This window comes from Balaenoptera musculus, chromosome 9 (genome assembly GCF_009873245.2).
Source record: "Balaenoptera musculus isolate JJ_BM4_2016_0621 chromosome 9, mBalMus1.pri.v3, whole genome shotgun sequence".
NCBI classification, from domain to species: domain Eukaryota; kingdom Metazoa; phylum Chordata; class Mammalia; order Artiodactyla; family Balaenopteridae; genus Balaenoptera; species Balaenoptera musculus.
Genome location: NC_045793.1, coordinates 89,396,338 through 89,412,051, shown reverse-complemented (window position 1 = coordinate 89,412,051; position 15,714 = coordinate 89,396,338). Strand labels below are relative to the sequence as shown.

General features: G+C 36.4%; 1 protein-coding gene across 1 annotated transcript in view; it reads right to left on the bottom strand.

Moving 5' to 3' along the window:
• KMT2E (lysine methyltransferase 2E (inactive)) overlaps window positions 1-15,714 on the bottom strand; it is a 99,815-nt gene that overhangs the window by 53,922 nt on the left and 30,179 nt on the right.

Genomic DNA, 15,714 nt, shown 5'->3' with positions numbered 1-15,714 from the left:
AAGGAACAGGAAACCTCACAATGAATCAAGGTTTGCTTATGAAAAAAATGTAACTAGCAGCCTATGGTAGTGTAAGATCAGCAGTTCTGGCCTGATAATGGCCAAATGATGATGACCTGACCAACCACTGATACAACTGAGAGTAACAACTCACCCGCTGTGGTTGACTTATAAATTCCCTGGCCTAGCATTTTACATTCATCACTTCCCCAAATTCTTCACTTGTATCAATCCTCCTGAGCCCTAGCCTGATAATTCCTATTGATCAATGTGGTAGTGAACCTACTTCTGAGGGCACTTCACACTGAAATTAATTGCTCCCTTGCACACACACAACATGACTCATTTCTGTGCCTTTATTCTTACCAAAGCCACCCTTTGAGATGATTTTTTCATAACCCTTATGCTACCTCTTATTCAAAACCTTCCCTTAGAATTTAGTACTACTTGCACTCTTCATGGTTTAAGCCTTCTTAATGCAGTTACAATCTAATTGGTCAAATTTCTATTGTCAATTACTTCTTGATATACTGCCCCCCTTCACTCATCCCCTGCACAAAGTCTCAATTTTGCTCTAAGTGACTGCTGCTTGGGATCCAGTGTGCTAAAATCAGTAGAGAGAGGAGGCACAAACTGAGGTCAAGTGGTTCTGAAGGAGATTACAAAAGAGAAGTGTGCAAAATGTTCTGAATATTTAGAAAACCAGTACTCACCTATTATCTATGTTGTTATGTTAAAACTTTACTTGCTTAGGGCTTCCCTGGTGGCGCAGTGGTTGAGAGTCTGCCTGCCAATGCAGGGGACACGGGTTCGAGCCCTGGTCTGGGAAGATCCCACATGCCGCGGAGCAGCTGGGCCCGTGAGCCACAATTACTGAGCCTGCGTGTCTGGAGCCTGTGCTCCACAACAGGAGAGGCCGCGATAGTGAGAGGCCCGCGCACCGCGATGAAGAGTGGCCCCCACTTGCCACAACTAGAGAAAGCCCTCGCACAGAAACGAAAGACCCAACACAGCCATAAATAAATAAATAAACAAAAAAAAAAATTAAAAAAAAATAATTTTACTTGCTTAATCTTTAAAAAAAAAATGTGTTTCTTAATTCCAAAATTAACACATGCTCATTGTACAAACTTTAAAACAGAAGTACATAAGAAAGTGAAAGATCATGTCTTCATCCAAACCTGACACACCCATGTTAAGATGCCATGTATCCCCCTCTAAATTTGTCTATCCATAAATACATCTAACAGTCGTTTTTTTTTTAAAAAATGAGAATGTACAATATGTATTCACAATTTGCTTTTTCAATCTTTCAGTGTCAACACATATCTACCTTATTTTTGGTAATAACTGATTATTTCATTATATGAATGTACCAGTTTATTTAACAAATTCCCTTTTGGTAGATGTTTAAATTGTTTCTATTTTTCAGTGTTAAAGGTATCACTGAAATTGTACACCCTTCTATACACTGTTTTCTGCTTACATGGCAACATTTCTACAACATGGATTCCTGGAGGCAGAAATGCTGAACAAAAGGGTAAATGCACATAAAATCAATACATGCTGCCAAACTACCTTTGATTACAATATTGATTCCTTTAAAATTCTTTTAAAAATACACAGAGAGAAGAAATGGGGTGGGGTTTTAGCAATTCCTGACCTGTTATTAAAGCAAGATGTAGGAACTGTGGCCATTATAGAAAGATTCACTCTTAGGAATTTAGAGTGTGGCAAGAAGTTTGTATTTTGGAGTAGATAATGGTTGGCAATTAAAAAAGTAAGACTTTCAGTGCAAATATAGATAAATTCAAGCATGTAAACAAGCCACAAATCCTTTGCATAACCTCAGGATTCAAATTAAAGCTATACAGCACTATTCACAATAGCCAAGGCACAGAAACAACCTAAATGTCCACCAACAGATGAACAGATAAATAAGATGTGGAACATATATACAATGGAATACTACTCAGCCATAAAAAAAGAACGAAATAATGCCATTTGTAGCAACTTGGATGTAACTAGAGATTATCATACTAAGTGAAGTAAGTCAGAAAGAGAAAGACAAATACCGTATGATATCACTTATATGTGGAATTTAAAATATGGCACAAATGAACCTTTCTACAAAACAGAAACAGACTCACAGACATAGAGAACAGACTTGTGGTTGCCAAGGGGGAGGGGGGAGGGAGAGGGATGGACTGAAAGTTTGGGGTTAGTAGATGAAAACTATTACATTTAGAATGGATAAACAACATGGTCCTACTGCATAGGACAGGAAACTATATCTAATCTCCTAGGATAAACCATAATGGAAAAGAATATAAAAAAGAATGTATATATGTGTATAACTGAGTCACTTTGCTGTACAGCAGAAATTAGCACCACACTGTAAATCAACTATACTTTAATAGTAAAAAATAAAAAATTAAAGTTGTAAATACTAACAAGTTGGCAACGCAAGAAGGCAGAAATACTTCATCAAGATCCTCATTTCTAATGCTGCTACTTAATAAAAGTAATTTTAAGAAGAAGGTAACAATTGTTAAAAAAAAAAAAAAAGGGTTGACATATTTTAAGGATTTTTCCAAACTGTAAGATAGTATTAAAAAGAAAGACAAAAAAAAGACAAAAAAACAAACAAACCAAAAGGACACGACATCCTTAGAAATGTTCCCTAAGAAGTCCCATGGTGCTAAACATCCTCAAAACACACAGTGAATCTGAAAACAACTTTGTGACAAATATCAAAAGTCAAACATCCTTTAGATCCAGTAACCCCATTTTTGGAAATTTATCCTAAGAAAGTAATTCCCACTAAATAACGACCTGCAGAATTGAGATGTTCTTTGTAATACTATTCATAAAACTAGATATAAGAGTAGAAATCATTTAAATGTCCAATCAATAGATAATGATTAAATCTGAGCAACCTACCATATTTACATATAGACAATAGCACAGCAAGAACTCATGGTAACAAAAATCACTATATTATGATTACAGGAGTTTTCCTCAAAATCTCCTGTAATGTTACCATAAAGCTTTAGTAAATTTTAAACTGCAGGGCTAAAGAGATAACATGCAATAATAAGTTTTTGTGTAAATAGTTGCTTCAGGGCTCTGTTTAGCCAATTTATATTGTCACATAAATGCCGAGTTAATACACAGGTATAACATTTACCATCGAGAAACTACATTAGTATAATATTTTTATAAATAATTACGTATCAAAACATTAACCATGGTGGTGCTCATCCTGCAGACAAATAAGATTTCACTTACATAACTGCGATGTCACTTTTCAGAGAGAGTGTGATTATTTGTACTCATTCATATATTGTTTTGTATGTGTTCTTAAATCACTGAAACATTGATCATTGTCAAAAAGATGATCTTTATCCATGTGAAACTTCCTAAAGGATAATCATTCTCTAGTTTGGTAATTCAAAATGTCCAAAATGTTTAAAAAAACAAAAACAAAAACAGGTAAAGTATTCCTAATGTATAAGCAATAAGATATGGTCAAATGATCAATATGACCTGAATTATAGTTTTCAAAACTTTGAATTCTGTTTCCCATAGGTAGAGAAACTCAAATGCAGAAAAAGATATTATAATAAGCCACTGGCTCTAAAACTGAAATAAGAAGTATGCTCTCTTATTAACTAAGTCAATACTGACTGCTTCTTTTAGAAGTTCTCTAAAAGTTAATAAATGCAGAAGGAATGATCAAATTAGAAAAATTACCAATCTGCTACCTTCGAGAGATAATGGATTTTGGCAACAGATAACCATGGATGCTAAAACCTTGAAAGTTTAAAGATGATGGACAGATAAGGCTGACAACACCTGAATTTCTTGATCATTCTTAACATCACTGGAAGTTAGACAACTAAGTTTTTATGTGCTTCTTCTAATATTATGCAGTAGAAAATATAAAGTCCCACATAAAAAAGTCTCATGCTGAAAAAGAAATATGAAAGGAGAGAGGGAAGAAAAAAAAAATCTGAAGCTAATCACATCTCTTTATCTAAATATCAGTTTATCAGAAATATGGGGAAAGTGGAATATTACATGATGCCAAAAGGAAGAAAAGAGCCAAATACAGAATACTGAAACTTCCGCAGGCCAAATGATCCAGTTTCTTATACAGTATGAGGAAAAACACAATTTAAAGGGTTGTTCCAGATAAAAAAATGATTCGATTCAAGAGACATTTCAATCAAATACAATGTGTGGATCTTGTCTGGAGCCAATTTGAACACGCCAATTACAGAAAGACAGTTTTGAGACAAGTGAAAGAAATCTGAAGATGAACTTGGTATTTTATATTAAGTATTAATTTTGCTATATGAGATAATAGTATTGTGGTTTTAAAAAAAAGTCCTTCTGTGTTAGTGATACATACTGAAGTATACATAGTTAAACTGATGTGGGGATATGCTTTAAAAATCTTCAAAACTATGGGATACATGAAACAAGACTGGCAAAACTTTGAATACTGCTGAAGCTGAGTAATGGCCACCTGAGGTTATTATACTATTCTCCCTACTACTGTACATATTTTTGTATTTCCCTACTAAAAAGGTTTTTCTTTTCTTTTTTTGAAGTTCCCCAAGCCTTTTATCTTACATATACTGTCCTATATAAAATAGGTAACTATAAGAATGGTATACTTCCTCCCAACTCAGGAAGACGTCCTCGCCATCTATTTCTAAGCCTCTATCTGGGGAATCTCTCTTAACCCTTACTTCTTAATTTCAACACAGTCCTCAAGACTCACTTCAGGTACTCCTTAAGGAGCACGTTTGTGACTGCTTCAACTCGTAATTTTATAAATCCTACAGATTCCTATAGCACTTATTTGCTGTACTGTTAATTTATTCCTTTTCATGTATATTTTCATATGCTGTCAACCATCTTCCCATATGCATTTATTATTTTCTCTCCCAAACTCCATCAAAATTAACAAGTTTTATCCAGTAGGAAGAACATGGAATTGGGACTTACACGTCTAATGCTGGCCATTAAATGGGTACAGGTACAGTATGCACCTTCCTGAACCTGAGTTTTTTATTTGTAAAGTGGGGATAAAATTACCTGCTTCACCCTGTCCCCAGAAATATGGATGAAACTCAAATGACACAGAGGATGTGAAAATGTATTTTTCTCAACTGTAATGTATTATAAATATGTAACATACTCAAGTATTCAGAAATGCCTCTCAATCTAACTATGAATATTCAGTCTGAAGTTGCTTTTAAATTATTTTAAAACCTTAAATCCACAATAATTCAATTCCAGTAAAGTTCTAAGTGTAAGTTTAACTAGACCTATTTTAAATAAATCACTAAATTTGCAAGGTATCAAAACCTTACTGATATTTAAATCACTTAGTAAATATTTATTGAGCTCTAAATATGTGCTAAAGTCCTTATAAAGTTTATTTTTATTTATTTAATAAATTTATTTATTTTATTTTTATTTTTGGCTGCGTTGGGTCTTTGCTGCTGCTCGCAGGCTTTCTCTACTTGCTGCGAGCGGGGGCTACTCTTCGTTGTGGTGCGCGGGCTTCTCATTGCGGTGGCTTCTCTTGTTGCGGAGCACGGGCTCTAGGCGCGCGGGCTTCAGTAGTTGCAGCACGCAGGCTCTGTAGTTGTGGCATGAGGGCTCTAGAGCACAGGCTCAGTAGTTGTGGCGCACAGGCTTACCTGCTCCGCAGAATGTGGGATCTTCCCGGACCAGAGATCGAACACAGGTCCCTTCATTGGCAGGCGGATTCTTAATCACTGCGCCACCAGGGAAGCCCCATAAAGTTTATTTTTAAAGTACAGTCCCATAACTCCCTAAATTAGATTGAAATAAGTGCCTTTGCTATCCTTTTGTAAAGCAGATTTTTAATACATATTTTCTTAGAGTTGAGTCCATATACACCACAGTTTTTTACAGAGCAAAAGACTAAACTTTATACCAAGAAATGTAATTAGTAATCATGAACATGTAATATTGATATAATAAAGTTTTAAAATTCTAGGTTGGTGATTCAGAACATTAACCAGCAAAATGTTTTATTGCTACACTGTGTGTGTGTGTGTGTGTGTGTGTGTATATATATATATATATATATATACACACACACACACACACACACATATACACATACGTATTACTAATCTAACATGAACACACAAAGCAATATACATACATCACTTTTCCATACTTACTTTCCTTATCTCTTTTAATGACATTATACGCTCCAGGAGGCAAGGACCAATTACTATAGTAAAGGTTATTTACCACAAACAAAATAGGAAATAGAAAATGGTGTAACAACAGAATGAGATTAATGTTCTAGTTTTAATTCCAATCACTGCTTAAAACATTCCTAATTTCAACACAAAAGCTAATAAGCAAGGAATCACTATCACTGGCAGCAGAGATTTTTTAAATGTTTAGACTGTTTTAAAATGAATATTTCTAAAGTTTTTGGTTTAAAAGGTTTTTAAAAGAGCTATATAGAGGTATGTTAAGCCTTAAGCATGTCAATGAAAAATGAAGCTAATTTTCGTGGAATACTTAATATACATATGTAAGGTTTATGTAGATTAACACAACCTGATATAATATATTAGATACATTTTTCACACAATCTAATATCCAACATGTTGGGACTTCCCTGGCAATCCAGTGGTTAAGACTCCGTGCTTCCAATGCAGGGAGTGCAGGTTCAATTCCTGGTCAAGGAACTAAGATACCATATGCCACAGGGCGCGGCCATAAAAAAAAAAAAAAGAAAAGAAAAGAGTATCCAACATGTTAAACCAAGGAGCAGTATGCGAGCTCCTTAAAGAGAAGTGACTATTTTATTCAAAAATTTTGTATGGGAATACTTTATTTTATTCCTCTCTTTAAAACTCTTAAAGGCACCCCCTAGTTTTTATGTTTTATGTTAAGTGACTAAGAACCTATCCACACAGATAGGTTCACTCCTACCTCCACTGAACTCTCATGTTTCTCAATACACAGGTCTCAAACTTATGAACAATCTTCATAACATGCCCCTTAAGCCCTGGTGATCATTTATGTTTCCTCAGATCCATTTATTTCTTCAATAACATGTGGCAGACAGAAAGGCAGGGTACGACAGCCATGAGTATAATATACCCTGTACAAAGAGATGATAATCTCATGATGATCATCACTTTGCTGGACTCTCTTGACACAGTTTACTATACAAAGTCAAGAAATGATCTTATCTTAGTATTGCTATTTCTGTCCCTGCTTATAGTGAAGCATCTGCCATTTTCTGCTGACTCACAGTCTTCTCAAATCTATATCTTATCACCATTAACATAAGCTTTCTGTACATGAAAGAATGAATCTGGAGATGCATTATACAGTCCCTATTCCAAAGAAGTCATATAGACATTAAAACAGAGCAACCCTAATAATGCTGGAGGAGGACACCACAGTTTAGGCCACTCCATCCAGAAAGTTTATTCCTATACTTTGTTTCCATCTATGATAAATAGAGATAAATCTATTGATCTATAGATCTACAGAATTACAGATCTACTGATCTATAAATCTATGATAAATCCCACTTATAGAATTTTTCTGGGTTTTTCTTGTGTGTATTTACCTTACAATCAAAGGAGCACACAAACTGTAATTCAACAAATAGTTCTATGATGATGTTCAATACGTAAAGTAACTTGTTAGATTCTAGACAGGATAGAAAGATATATAAAACCTACTCACACCCCTCTCCTCAGAGTTTCCGATCGTGGAAGGAATGGCAGGGTTAGCAAAAAGAGACAGGTATACAAAAACCCCCATACAAGGCAAAAATAGGGTAATGCCCTAAGAAAGGTATGGGTAAATGCTTAAAAAAAACTCTTTCCTCTTACGCATGAGACCTTGATCTTTCATCAACTTTCTGCCTCTGTTCCCCTGCAAACCTGATAGCTAATTTGCTATATTGCTAGGTACATTAATAAAAATGATCCTTGGTTGGTAAATTAATTGTATCTGGACTGGGAAAATTATAAATACTTGATGAGGAGGCCACAGATGTGAACTTCCCCAAGATGCAGTGACTCCTGGAAGTTCTGCCTATGCTTGTTACAAGAAATATTGGCTTCTGAGGTGCATGGGGCTTCTAAATTAGGGAACACCTTCACATCTGCCCAATGTGGATCTTAACTCCTTGTCCCTGACCAGTCACCTGAGAACCCAAGAAAATAACTCCTGGATGGCTGACTGTACTCTTTCATAGACTCACACAGAGAGGAACACTTGATGCTAACCTCTGACAACCTATGGCTCCTATCCTATTTACCATGTAGACTAATGCCAAGTATGGCGTACTATAGTCTTTTAAGTCTGAATGTTTAGTTGAACCTAAAAAGACCTCCTTGTAGGAGTTGCAAAAGGTCAACGTTCTAGGCTCCAGATTCTGCAGGGTTCAAGAGAAGGACGTGTCTACCTGAGTAACAGGAAAGATAAGGAGTGACATCATGAGATTTCATTAGATGTGAGAATGCTTCTGAGGGATATGCAGGAATTTCAACATTTGAATGTTAAATGAGGTAGATCTTCTATTGAAAAAATTTAATTTTAAAAAAAGCAGTAATGATGGAGAAAGACGATATCTCATGCATATGCAAAAGGTAGGAAAAATGGCCTGTAGACTCTTTAAGGAGTATGGACAGGTCAGTTAGACTTCAAGACAGTGTATATTTATTTAGCTGAAATTTTATTTTCTCAAAATTAAATACACAAATCCCCATAATAGAAGGAGGGGGATTTTTCTTTGTAGATTTGGATTTAGAAAAAGATTACATTAAACTAGATCTTTAAGTGATCTGTGTACCAACACCATCGAACACAAATTCAAGCCCTTGCACTGAAATCTCATGGCAATATTTGGTATTAAGTGGTAGACAACCAGAATGATTCTAAACATACTCTCTTTTCCTAGCTCAAAATTAATATAGCAAAAATAAATAAATAAATAAAAAATAAAAATTAATATAGCAAAATTTTAAAATTTCAGAGAGCTCACAGAGCTCCCTAGGGATTACAACCACAGACCTCAGTTTGAATAGCACTGATTAAACAAATACTGAGGGCCTAATGTTTGCCAGGGACTATGAGAGTTATAAAGATAAGACATTGTCTCTGCCTTCAAGGAACTTATGATAATACAGTTTTCACTCACTCAATAAACATCTGAGCACACACTAAGTAGAAGAGACTGAGATGCTGGAAATCAAAAAATAAAGAAGTAACAGCGGCCCTTCTCAAGAAACTGATGTATGGGGAAGACAAACAAGTACCTCTATGATTACAATAGTGCCAAAAGAGGCACACACAGGGGCCATTCATAATAATTCATAATAGTTTAAGTAAGTTTTAAAGAATAAGTTAACAAGCCCAAGAAATAGAGGTGGAAGAGATGGAGGAGATGTTCCAGACAGAAGGCACACATGGAATCAGAGATATCAACAGCAAGAAGTGTTTAAGCATGTTTCTCTAAGCATGATCAACAGACCACCAGCATCACACTCATCAGTAGTGCATGTTACAATTTCTTACAACTCTACTTAACCAAATGAATCAAAAATTTTAAAGGTCAGGCTCACAAATCTATATTGTAATAAGCACCTCAATCTACATTCACTGTAGTTTAGAAAGCACAGATTAAAAAGAACTGCTAAAATTCAGAGCAGAAAGAGTTAAAGGTATAGAGAAGGGGCCAGAGATGAGGGCAGATAAGTCAGGCAAGGAACAGTTCAAGAAGTACCTTGGGTATCCAGCTAAGGAATATGATCTTTATCCTGAAAAACTATACAGAGCCACTTAATGGTTTGTTTCTCCCACAGGAAAGATCAGCGCAGCAGCATGGCAAAATAAAGCTGAGGGCTTCAAATGTGAGGTTGAGCAATCTGTGAATAGTTCTCCCAGATTCAGTAGGTTTAGAAGCTCTGAACCTGATGAGAACATGTAAAAAGTGCTACCTCTCCAAGGTAACTGATAAGTTACCTTTGCTCAGTTCTTTGCTTCACTGAAAAACATGTAGTACCCTGTCTAGTTTCAAAGTGATCCTCATGAGTGTAGGGTGCCCAGGGTCCAAACTGGTAACCTTTTTATTGAAGAAAGGGATATGAAACTATGCAACTTGCTATTATAACTAATAATTCTGCAATTTTATTCTTGAATTCCTTCAATACTAAGTACAGGACCAACCCACCTTGATGATTTACCTACATTAATTTTTTGTTAGGTACAGAACACGGCACATTAACCACTGTTAGATTCATTTGAAACTTAGCTACTTTCAATGACAATGTGGAAATAAATGACTTTAAAATATTTTATTACTGAAAGAAGACTTAACTCTTGATAATCCCTGGATCTATCAATTACACCACCAACAAGAAGTTTCCATTAATTCTCTAGCAGGCTTCCTTCTTATAATGTGTTTTAAAATCTTACTAAACTTGGTGTCATTTGCCAAATACACATCAAATTATCTTTTCATCCACTTAATTTCTAGTTGTTACACGTCATGCCAAACTTCTTTGAGTCGACTTTTCCGTTTAAGACAGCTCTGAATTCTGAAAGAAACTTTTCACTTGGCTGTTTCGCCACACAAAGCTTGAGTCAGCTTCAAGGGCCTGTTTTTGATCTATAGCACATTACTAACGAGCTTCCAAAACGAGACCTTTACATAGACTCTAAAGTTGAGAAAATACAATTATATTTTAAACTCCTCCTCTTAACCATATGATCTGGAAATTTAAGCCTTCCTCGGTTAAAGACAATATGATTAAAAATTTCCTAGTTAAAATACCATCACTGGTTAAAAATCTTATACTGGAGAACTTTATATCCTTCCTACTTCTATTGATACATTCTGTCCTAATATTTTCTATCATGGTGAGTACTCAGTCACTCAAATAATGTAGTAAATTTCAATTTCCCTCTTGTCACTATTTTAATTCTGCTAGTTTCCTAATGCCTTTTAGTATTTTCCACCTTCCTGAAATAGGCACTAACCAGAACTGTTACTTTAAAGAACTACAGCATTCAACTCATTGAAATCACACTAGCTGTTTAAGACTTTTTTTTTTTTTTTAACATATAAGGGACATTTTGTTCAGTTCTATAGTCCTGTATATCTATCTACCACGAAGAGGCTGTAAAAAAATTTGTAGCTTTAGTTCTACCTCTCCTAAACAAATGAAATAGAATTAGCTAAGATATGAGCATTCAACAATCATTTGTGTATAATAAGCTTTGGGGTTAACCAAGAGACCTTCAAGCCATATGATTCATGACTTACTACTGTCTGCTTCCAAACTTTTTCATCCTCCCAGACGCTTTGTACTCATTAAACCTCTTACCTCCTCCAGGCCCAAGCACCTGGTAACCTCTATTTTACTGTCTGTCTCTATTTGCCCATTCTAGACACTTTATATAAATGGAATTATAAAATATTTATCCTTTTGTGTCTGGCTTACTTAGTGTAATGTTTTCAGGGTTCATCCATTTGTAGCATGTTTCAGAATTCTGTTCCTTTTATGGCTGAATAATATTCCACTGTATAGATGTACCACATTTTGTTTATCCATTCATCTGTTGATGGACACTTGGGATGCTTCCACCTTTTGGCTATTATGAGTAATGCTGTTATGAATATTGGTATTCAAGTACCTGTTTTGAGCCCTTGATTTCAGTTCTTTTGGGTATATACTTAGGAGTAGAATTCCTGGGTCATAAGGTAATTCTATGTTTAACATTTTGAGAAACCACCAAACTGTTTTCCATCTGGTTTTCTTTCCATGCCTTAATCTCCTTTTTAAATGTTTCTTCTCCTGTTTCTTAAATATTTTTGTTTTCTAGGTGTCTGTACTTTGTAAACTGTACTGGAGGTTTAATCCACTAGTACTGTAGCTTTCACCATTTCCTAAGTGTGCATGACTTCCAAATCAGCCTTAACCTAATTCTATCTCATTAGCTCCACCCAAATAGCTCTCCACATTACTAGACCTCTTAATTTAGATGTGTCATGACTATAAAGTACATGTTTGTTGTAGAAAATCCTTTCTCACGTCCCAGATTTTGGAATTTAAACTTAAATTTAGAGCTGGGGCCAGCAAACCTTTTCTGTAAAGGACCAGAGAGTAAATATATTTTAAGGCTTGGAACAACATGGTTTCTGTTGCAACTACTCAGCTCTATTGTACCTGGAAAGCCAGAAAACATATGTAAATAATTGGGCATGACTTTTTTAAAATAAATTTATTTATTTTTTATTTATTTTTGCCTGCGATGGGTCTTTGTTGCGTGCGGACTTTCTCTAGTTGCAGTGAGCGGGGGCTACTCTTTGTTGCGGTGTGCGGGCTTCTCATAGCAGTGGCTTCTCTTGTTGCACAGCACAGGCTCTAGGCATGCGGGCTTCAGTAGTTGTGGTGAGTGGGCTCAGTAGATGTGGCCTGTGGGCTCTAGAGCGCAGGCTAAGTAGTTGTGGCACATGGGCTTAGTTGCTCCACAGCATATGGGATCTTCCCAGACCAGGGCTCGAACTCGTGTCCCCTGCATTGGCAGGCGGATTCTTAACCACTGCGCCACCAGGGAAGTCCATGACTGAGTTTTGTTTTGTTTGGTTTTTTAAAATTAATTAATTTATTTATTTATGCGGATTCTTAACCACTGCGCCACCAGGGAAGTCCATGACTGAGTTTTTTTTTCTTTTTAAATAAATTAATTTATTTATTTATGCAGATTCTTAACCACTGCGCCACCAGGGAAGTCCATGACTGAGTTTTGTTTGTTTGTTTATTTATGACTGCATTGGGTCTTTGTTGCTGCACGCAGGCTTCTCATTGCGGTGGCTTCTCTTGTGGCGGAGCACAGCCTCCAGGCACGCGGGCTTCAGTAGTTGTGGCTCGCTGGCTTCAGTAGTTGTGGTTCGCGGGCTCTAGAGCGCAGGCTCAGTAGTTGTGGTGCACGGGCTTAGCTGCTCTGCGGCATGTGGGATCTTCCCGGACGAGGGATCGAACCCGTGTCCCCTGCATTGGCAGGCGGATTCTTAACCACTGAGCCACCAGGGAAGCCCCATGACTGAGTTCTAATAAAACTTAATTCACAAAAGTCAGGCAGCAGGCTGGATTTGGCTCAGGGATCCTAGTTCGCCAACTGCTTGTTTAGAGAGCGCAAATTCTGGGAAAGAATTGACTGTAATAAAGAGTACCCTTTTTCTCTAATTTCAATGGCTAAAGCAAGTACTACTAGTTCAGTGGTATAACTTTCTTTGAAAATGTAACAAGAACTCAATAGGAATTTCTTATTAATTTATTAGTAAATATTTATTGAGGGTTTATTATATACCAGCTACTGTTTTAGGTACTGGGAGCACAACTCCATTATCTAAAATCTTGTATTTATATTCAAATTCTGTTTTTCTCTTGTAAAATGGAAAAATGTTTTTTATTTTATTAATGTTTTATTAATGTTTTTATTACAGTCCTATTCTTCCACTTGCCCTCTGGTTCTCATCCCTTCTTGCCTTTTCAACATCTTTACACTTTACTCTTGCCTGCAGTTATTATCCCATGTCTCCTGTATCTTCAGTCTCCCTCTATGTTAGATCATTCCTGTCTTATTTATTATTCCATTTAAAATGCCTGCCCCCTTTTATTTATCATTCTATTTCTCTGTTCCTCTTTAGAGAAAACTACTTGAAAGAGTTGTTTGTGCTCAACACCAGGCTGCACAACAGCACTTTACCCATGTTGTCAAACCAATTGGTAATCGTAATTTACATACACTTTTCAGCATTTGATGTAAATAACCATTCCCTTCTCCTAAAAAGATTTAACTCTGCCGGCTTTCTGGGTACCACACTTAACTGGCCACTCTTTCTCCGTTTTTGCTTGATCTTCTGCCCACAGATGTTTTCTTTTTTCCCCAGGCTCATCTTTTTCTTTAAACAACTCTATCTCCATCCAGTTGCTTAATCCAAAACCCTAACGTGTCATTCTTGATTGCTCCTTTGCCCTCACCCTCTACACTAATTCTATGGTCGATCCTGTGTCTCCTTCCAATATACATTTAGAATCAGTACACTTCTCTCCATTTCTACCATTTTCCTAGTCCAAGCCCTTGTCATCTCTTGCCTGGACACTGTGGTAACACTGTGAATGTACTTCATGTACTTTATGCCACCAAACTGTAAACTTAAAAATGGTTAAAATGGTAAGTTTTATGTTATGTATATTTTACTACAGTTTAAGAAAAAGAAAGAAAGAAAGGAAACCACAAAAGGATAGTTTCACTAAAGCCAAAGGTACAGAGAATCAGTAGCATCAAATCCTGCTGAGAGAGCAAGCAATATGAGGCCTGAAAACCATGCATTAGCTTCAGTATGCCAGTAGCATGGTCAAAGTAAAAGCCGATTTGTATGGAGCAAGTGGAAGAATTAATAAAAGGGTGAACGATGCAAAGATTCAAGCATCTGAATGGGCCTACAATTTAGACAGTGCACAAGGAATTACAGGAATGAGAGGCACAGATGATACTGACAAAAGGTCAAGACTTAATCTGAATTAGCCACTCTCAGAACCTACCTCTGACCACGTGAGGTGATACTGGGGTCTTGGAAAAGGTAAAAGGCTGTTGCTAAGACTTGGTTAGTAGAGCAGATAGAACAAAGATATAGTAGGGCTCGTCTGCATACGGCCCCAAGGGAGTGTCAGGATATGGTTTCTTTCCCTCAGATTGGAAGTAGTTTTGTTCTGGCCTAGAATTAGTGGTAGCAGATCTGCTCCTGCTGAGTCTAGACAGGCATAATGTGGAGGGCAGTTCCTGGACCCCCAGACAATGCTGTCATGAAGCTAGGGGTTGAGGATCAGCTGCTGAGTCCTGCTTGGTGTGGCACAGAGTGCAGTAGGACAGGTACTGTTCAGGGAAACAGAGTATCTGCTGCTCTAAAGTGATGTTCAGGCACTGTTCTAGAAGGTATTTTAAACATCACATTGTCCAACCTCCAGTTTTACAGACCGGGAGATGACTGATCTAAGTGCCACAAACTCTAGATCCAAGCCCTAATTTATTATTAAGTCACTGTGTATCCATGGGACATGCCACATAATCACGCTGGGTCTCAGTTTCCACATTTATAAAATGAAGTCTTAATTCTAAGTCACATGGCTTTATAATAGCAAAGAAATTACCAAAGCCCATATCTCTTATGTTGGTCTAGTACTTCTCCCACCAAACTGCATTATCCCCACTATTCCTGTGAAATTTACCAGAGTGCTATTTATGCCTATGGATTAATGACCTAATGAGGTAAACAGCTTTACCTCATTTCTGTATTACAAAATAGTACTATGTGTCATTTTATTAGAGTTACACAAAGCCTGATTTCTGGTAATTCTGAATCTATGTCACTTTAATTGTCATTACTTCACAAACTTTACAAATATGGAGAACAATTTTGGTCATTAAAGTTGAAATTATTTATGAAATATTTTCATTCATAAAAATGAAAATAGGCTATTTTCAAATATGTTACAGTTCTAGATTACTGTTGAAAACTCAGAAAGCAGACCAACTACCATTTTGTTTACAGTAATCTAACTGATGTTGCCACATTTCCCTGGAACCACTTTACAAATTTAAAACCTTGTTTAT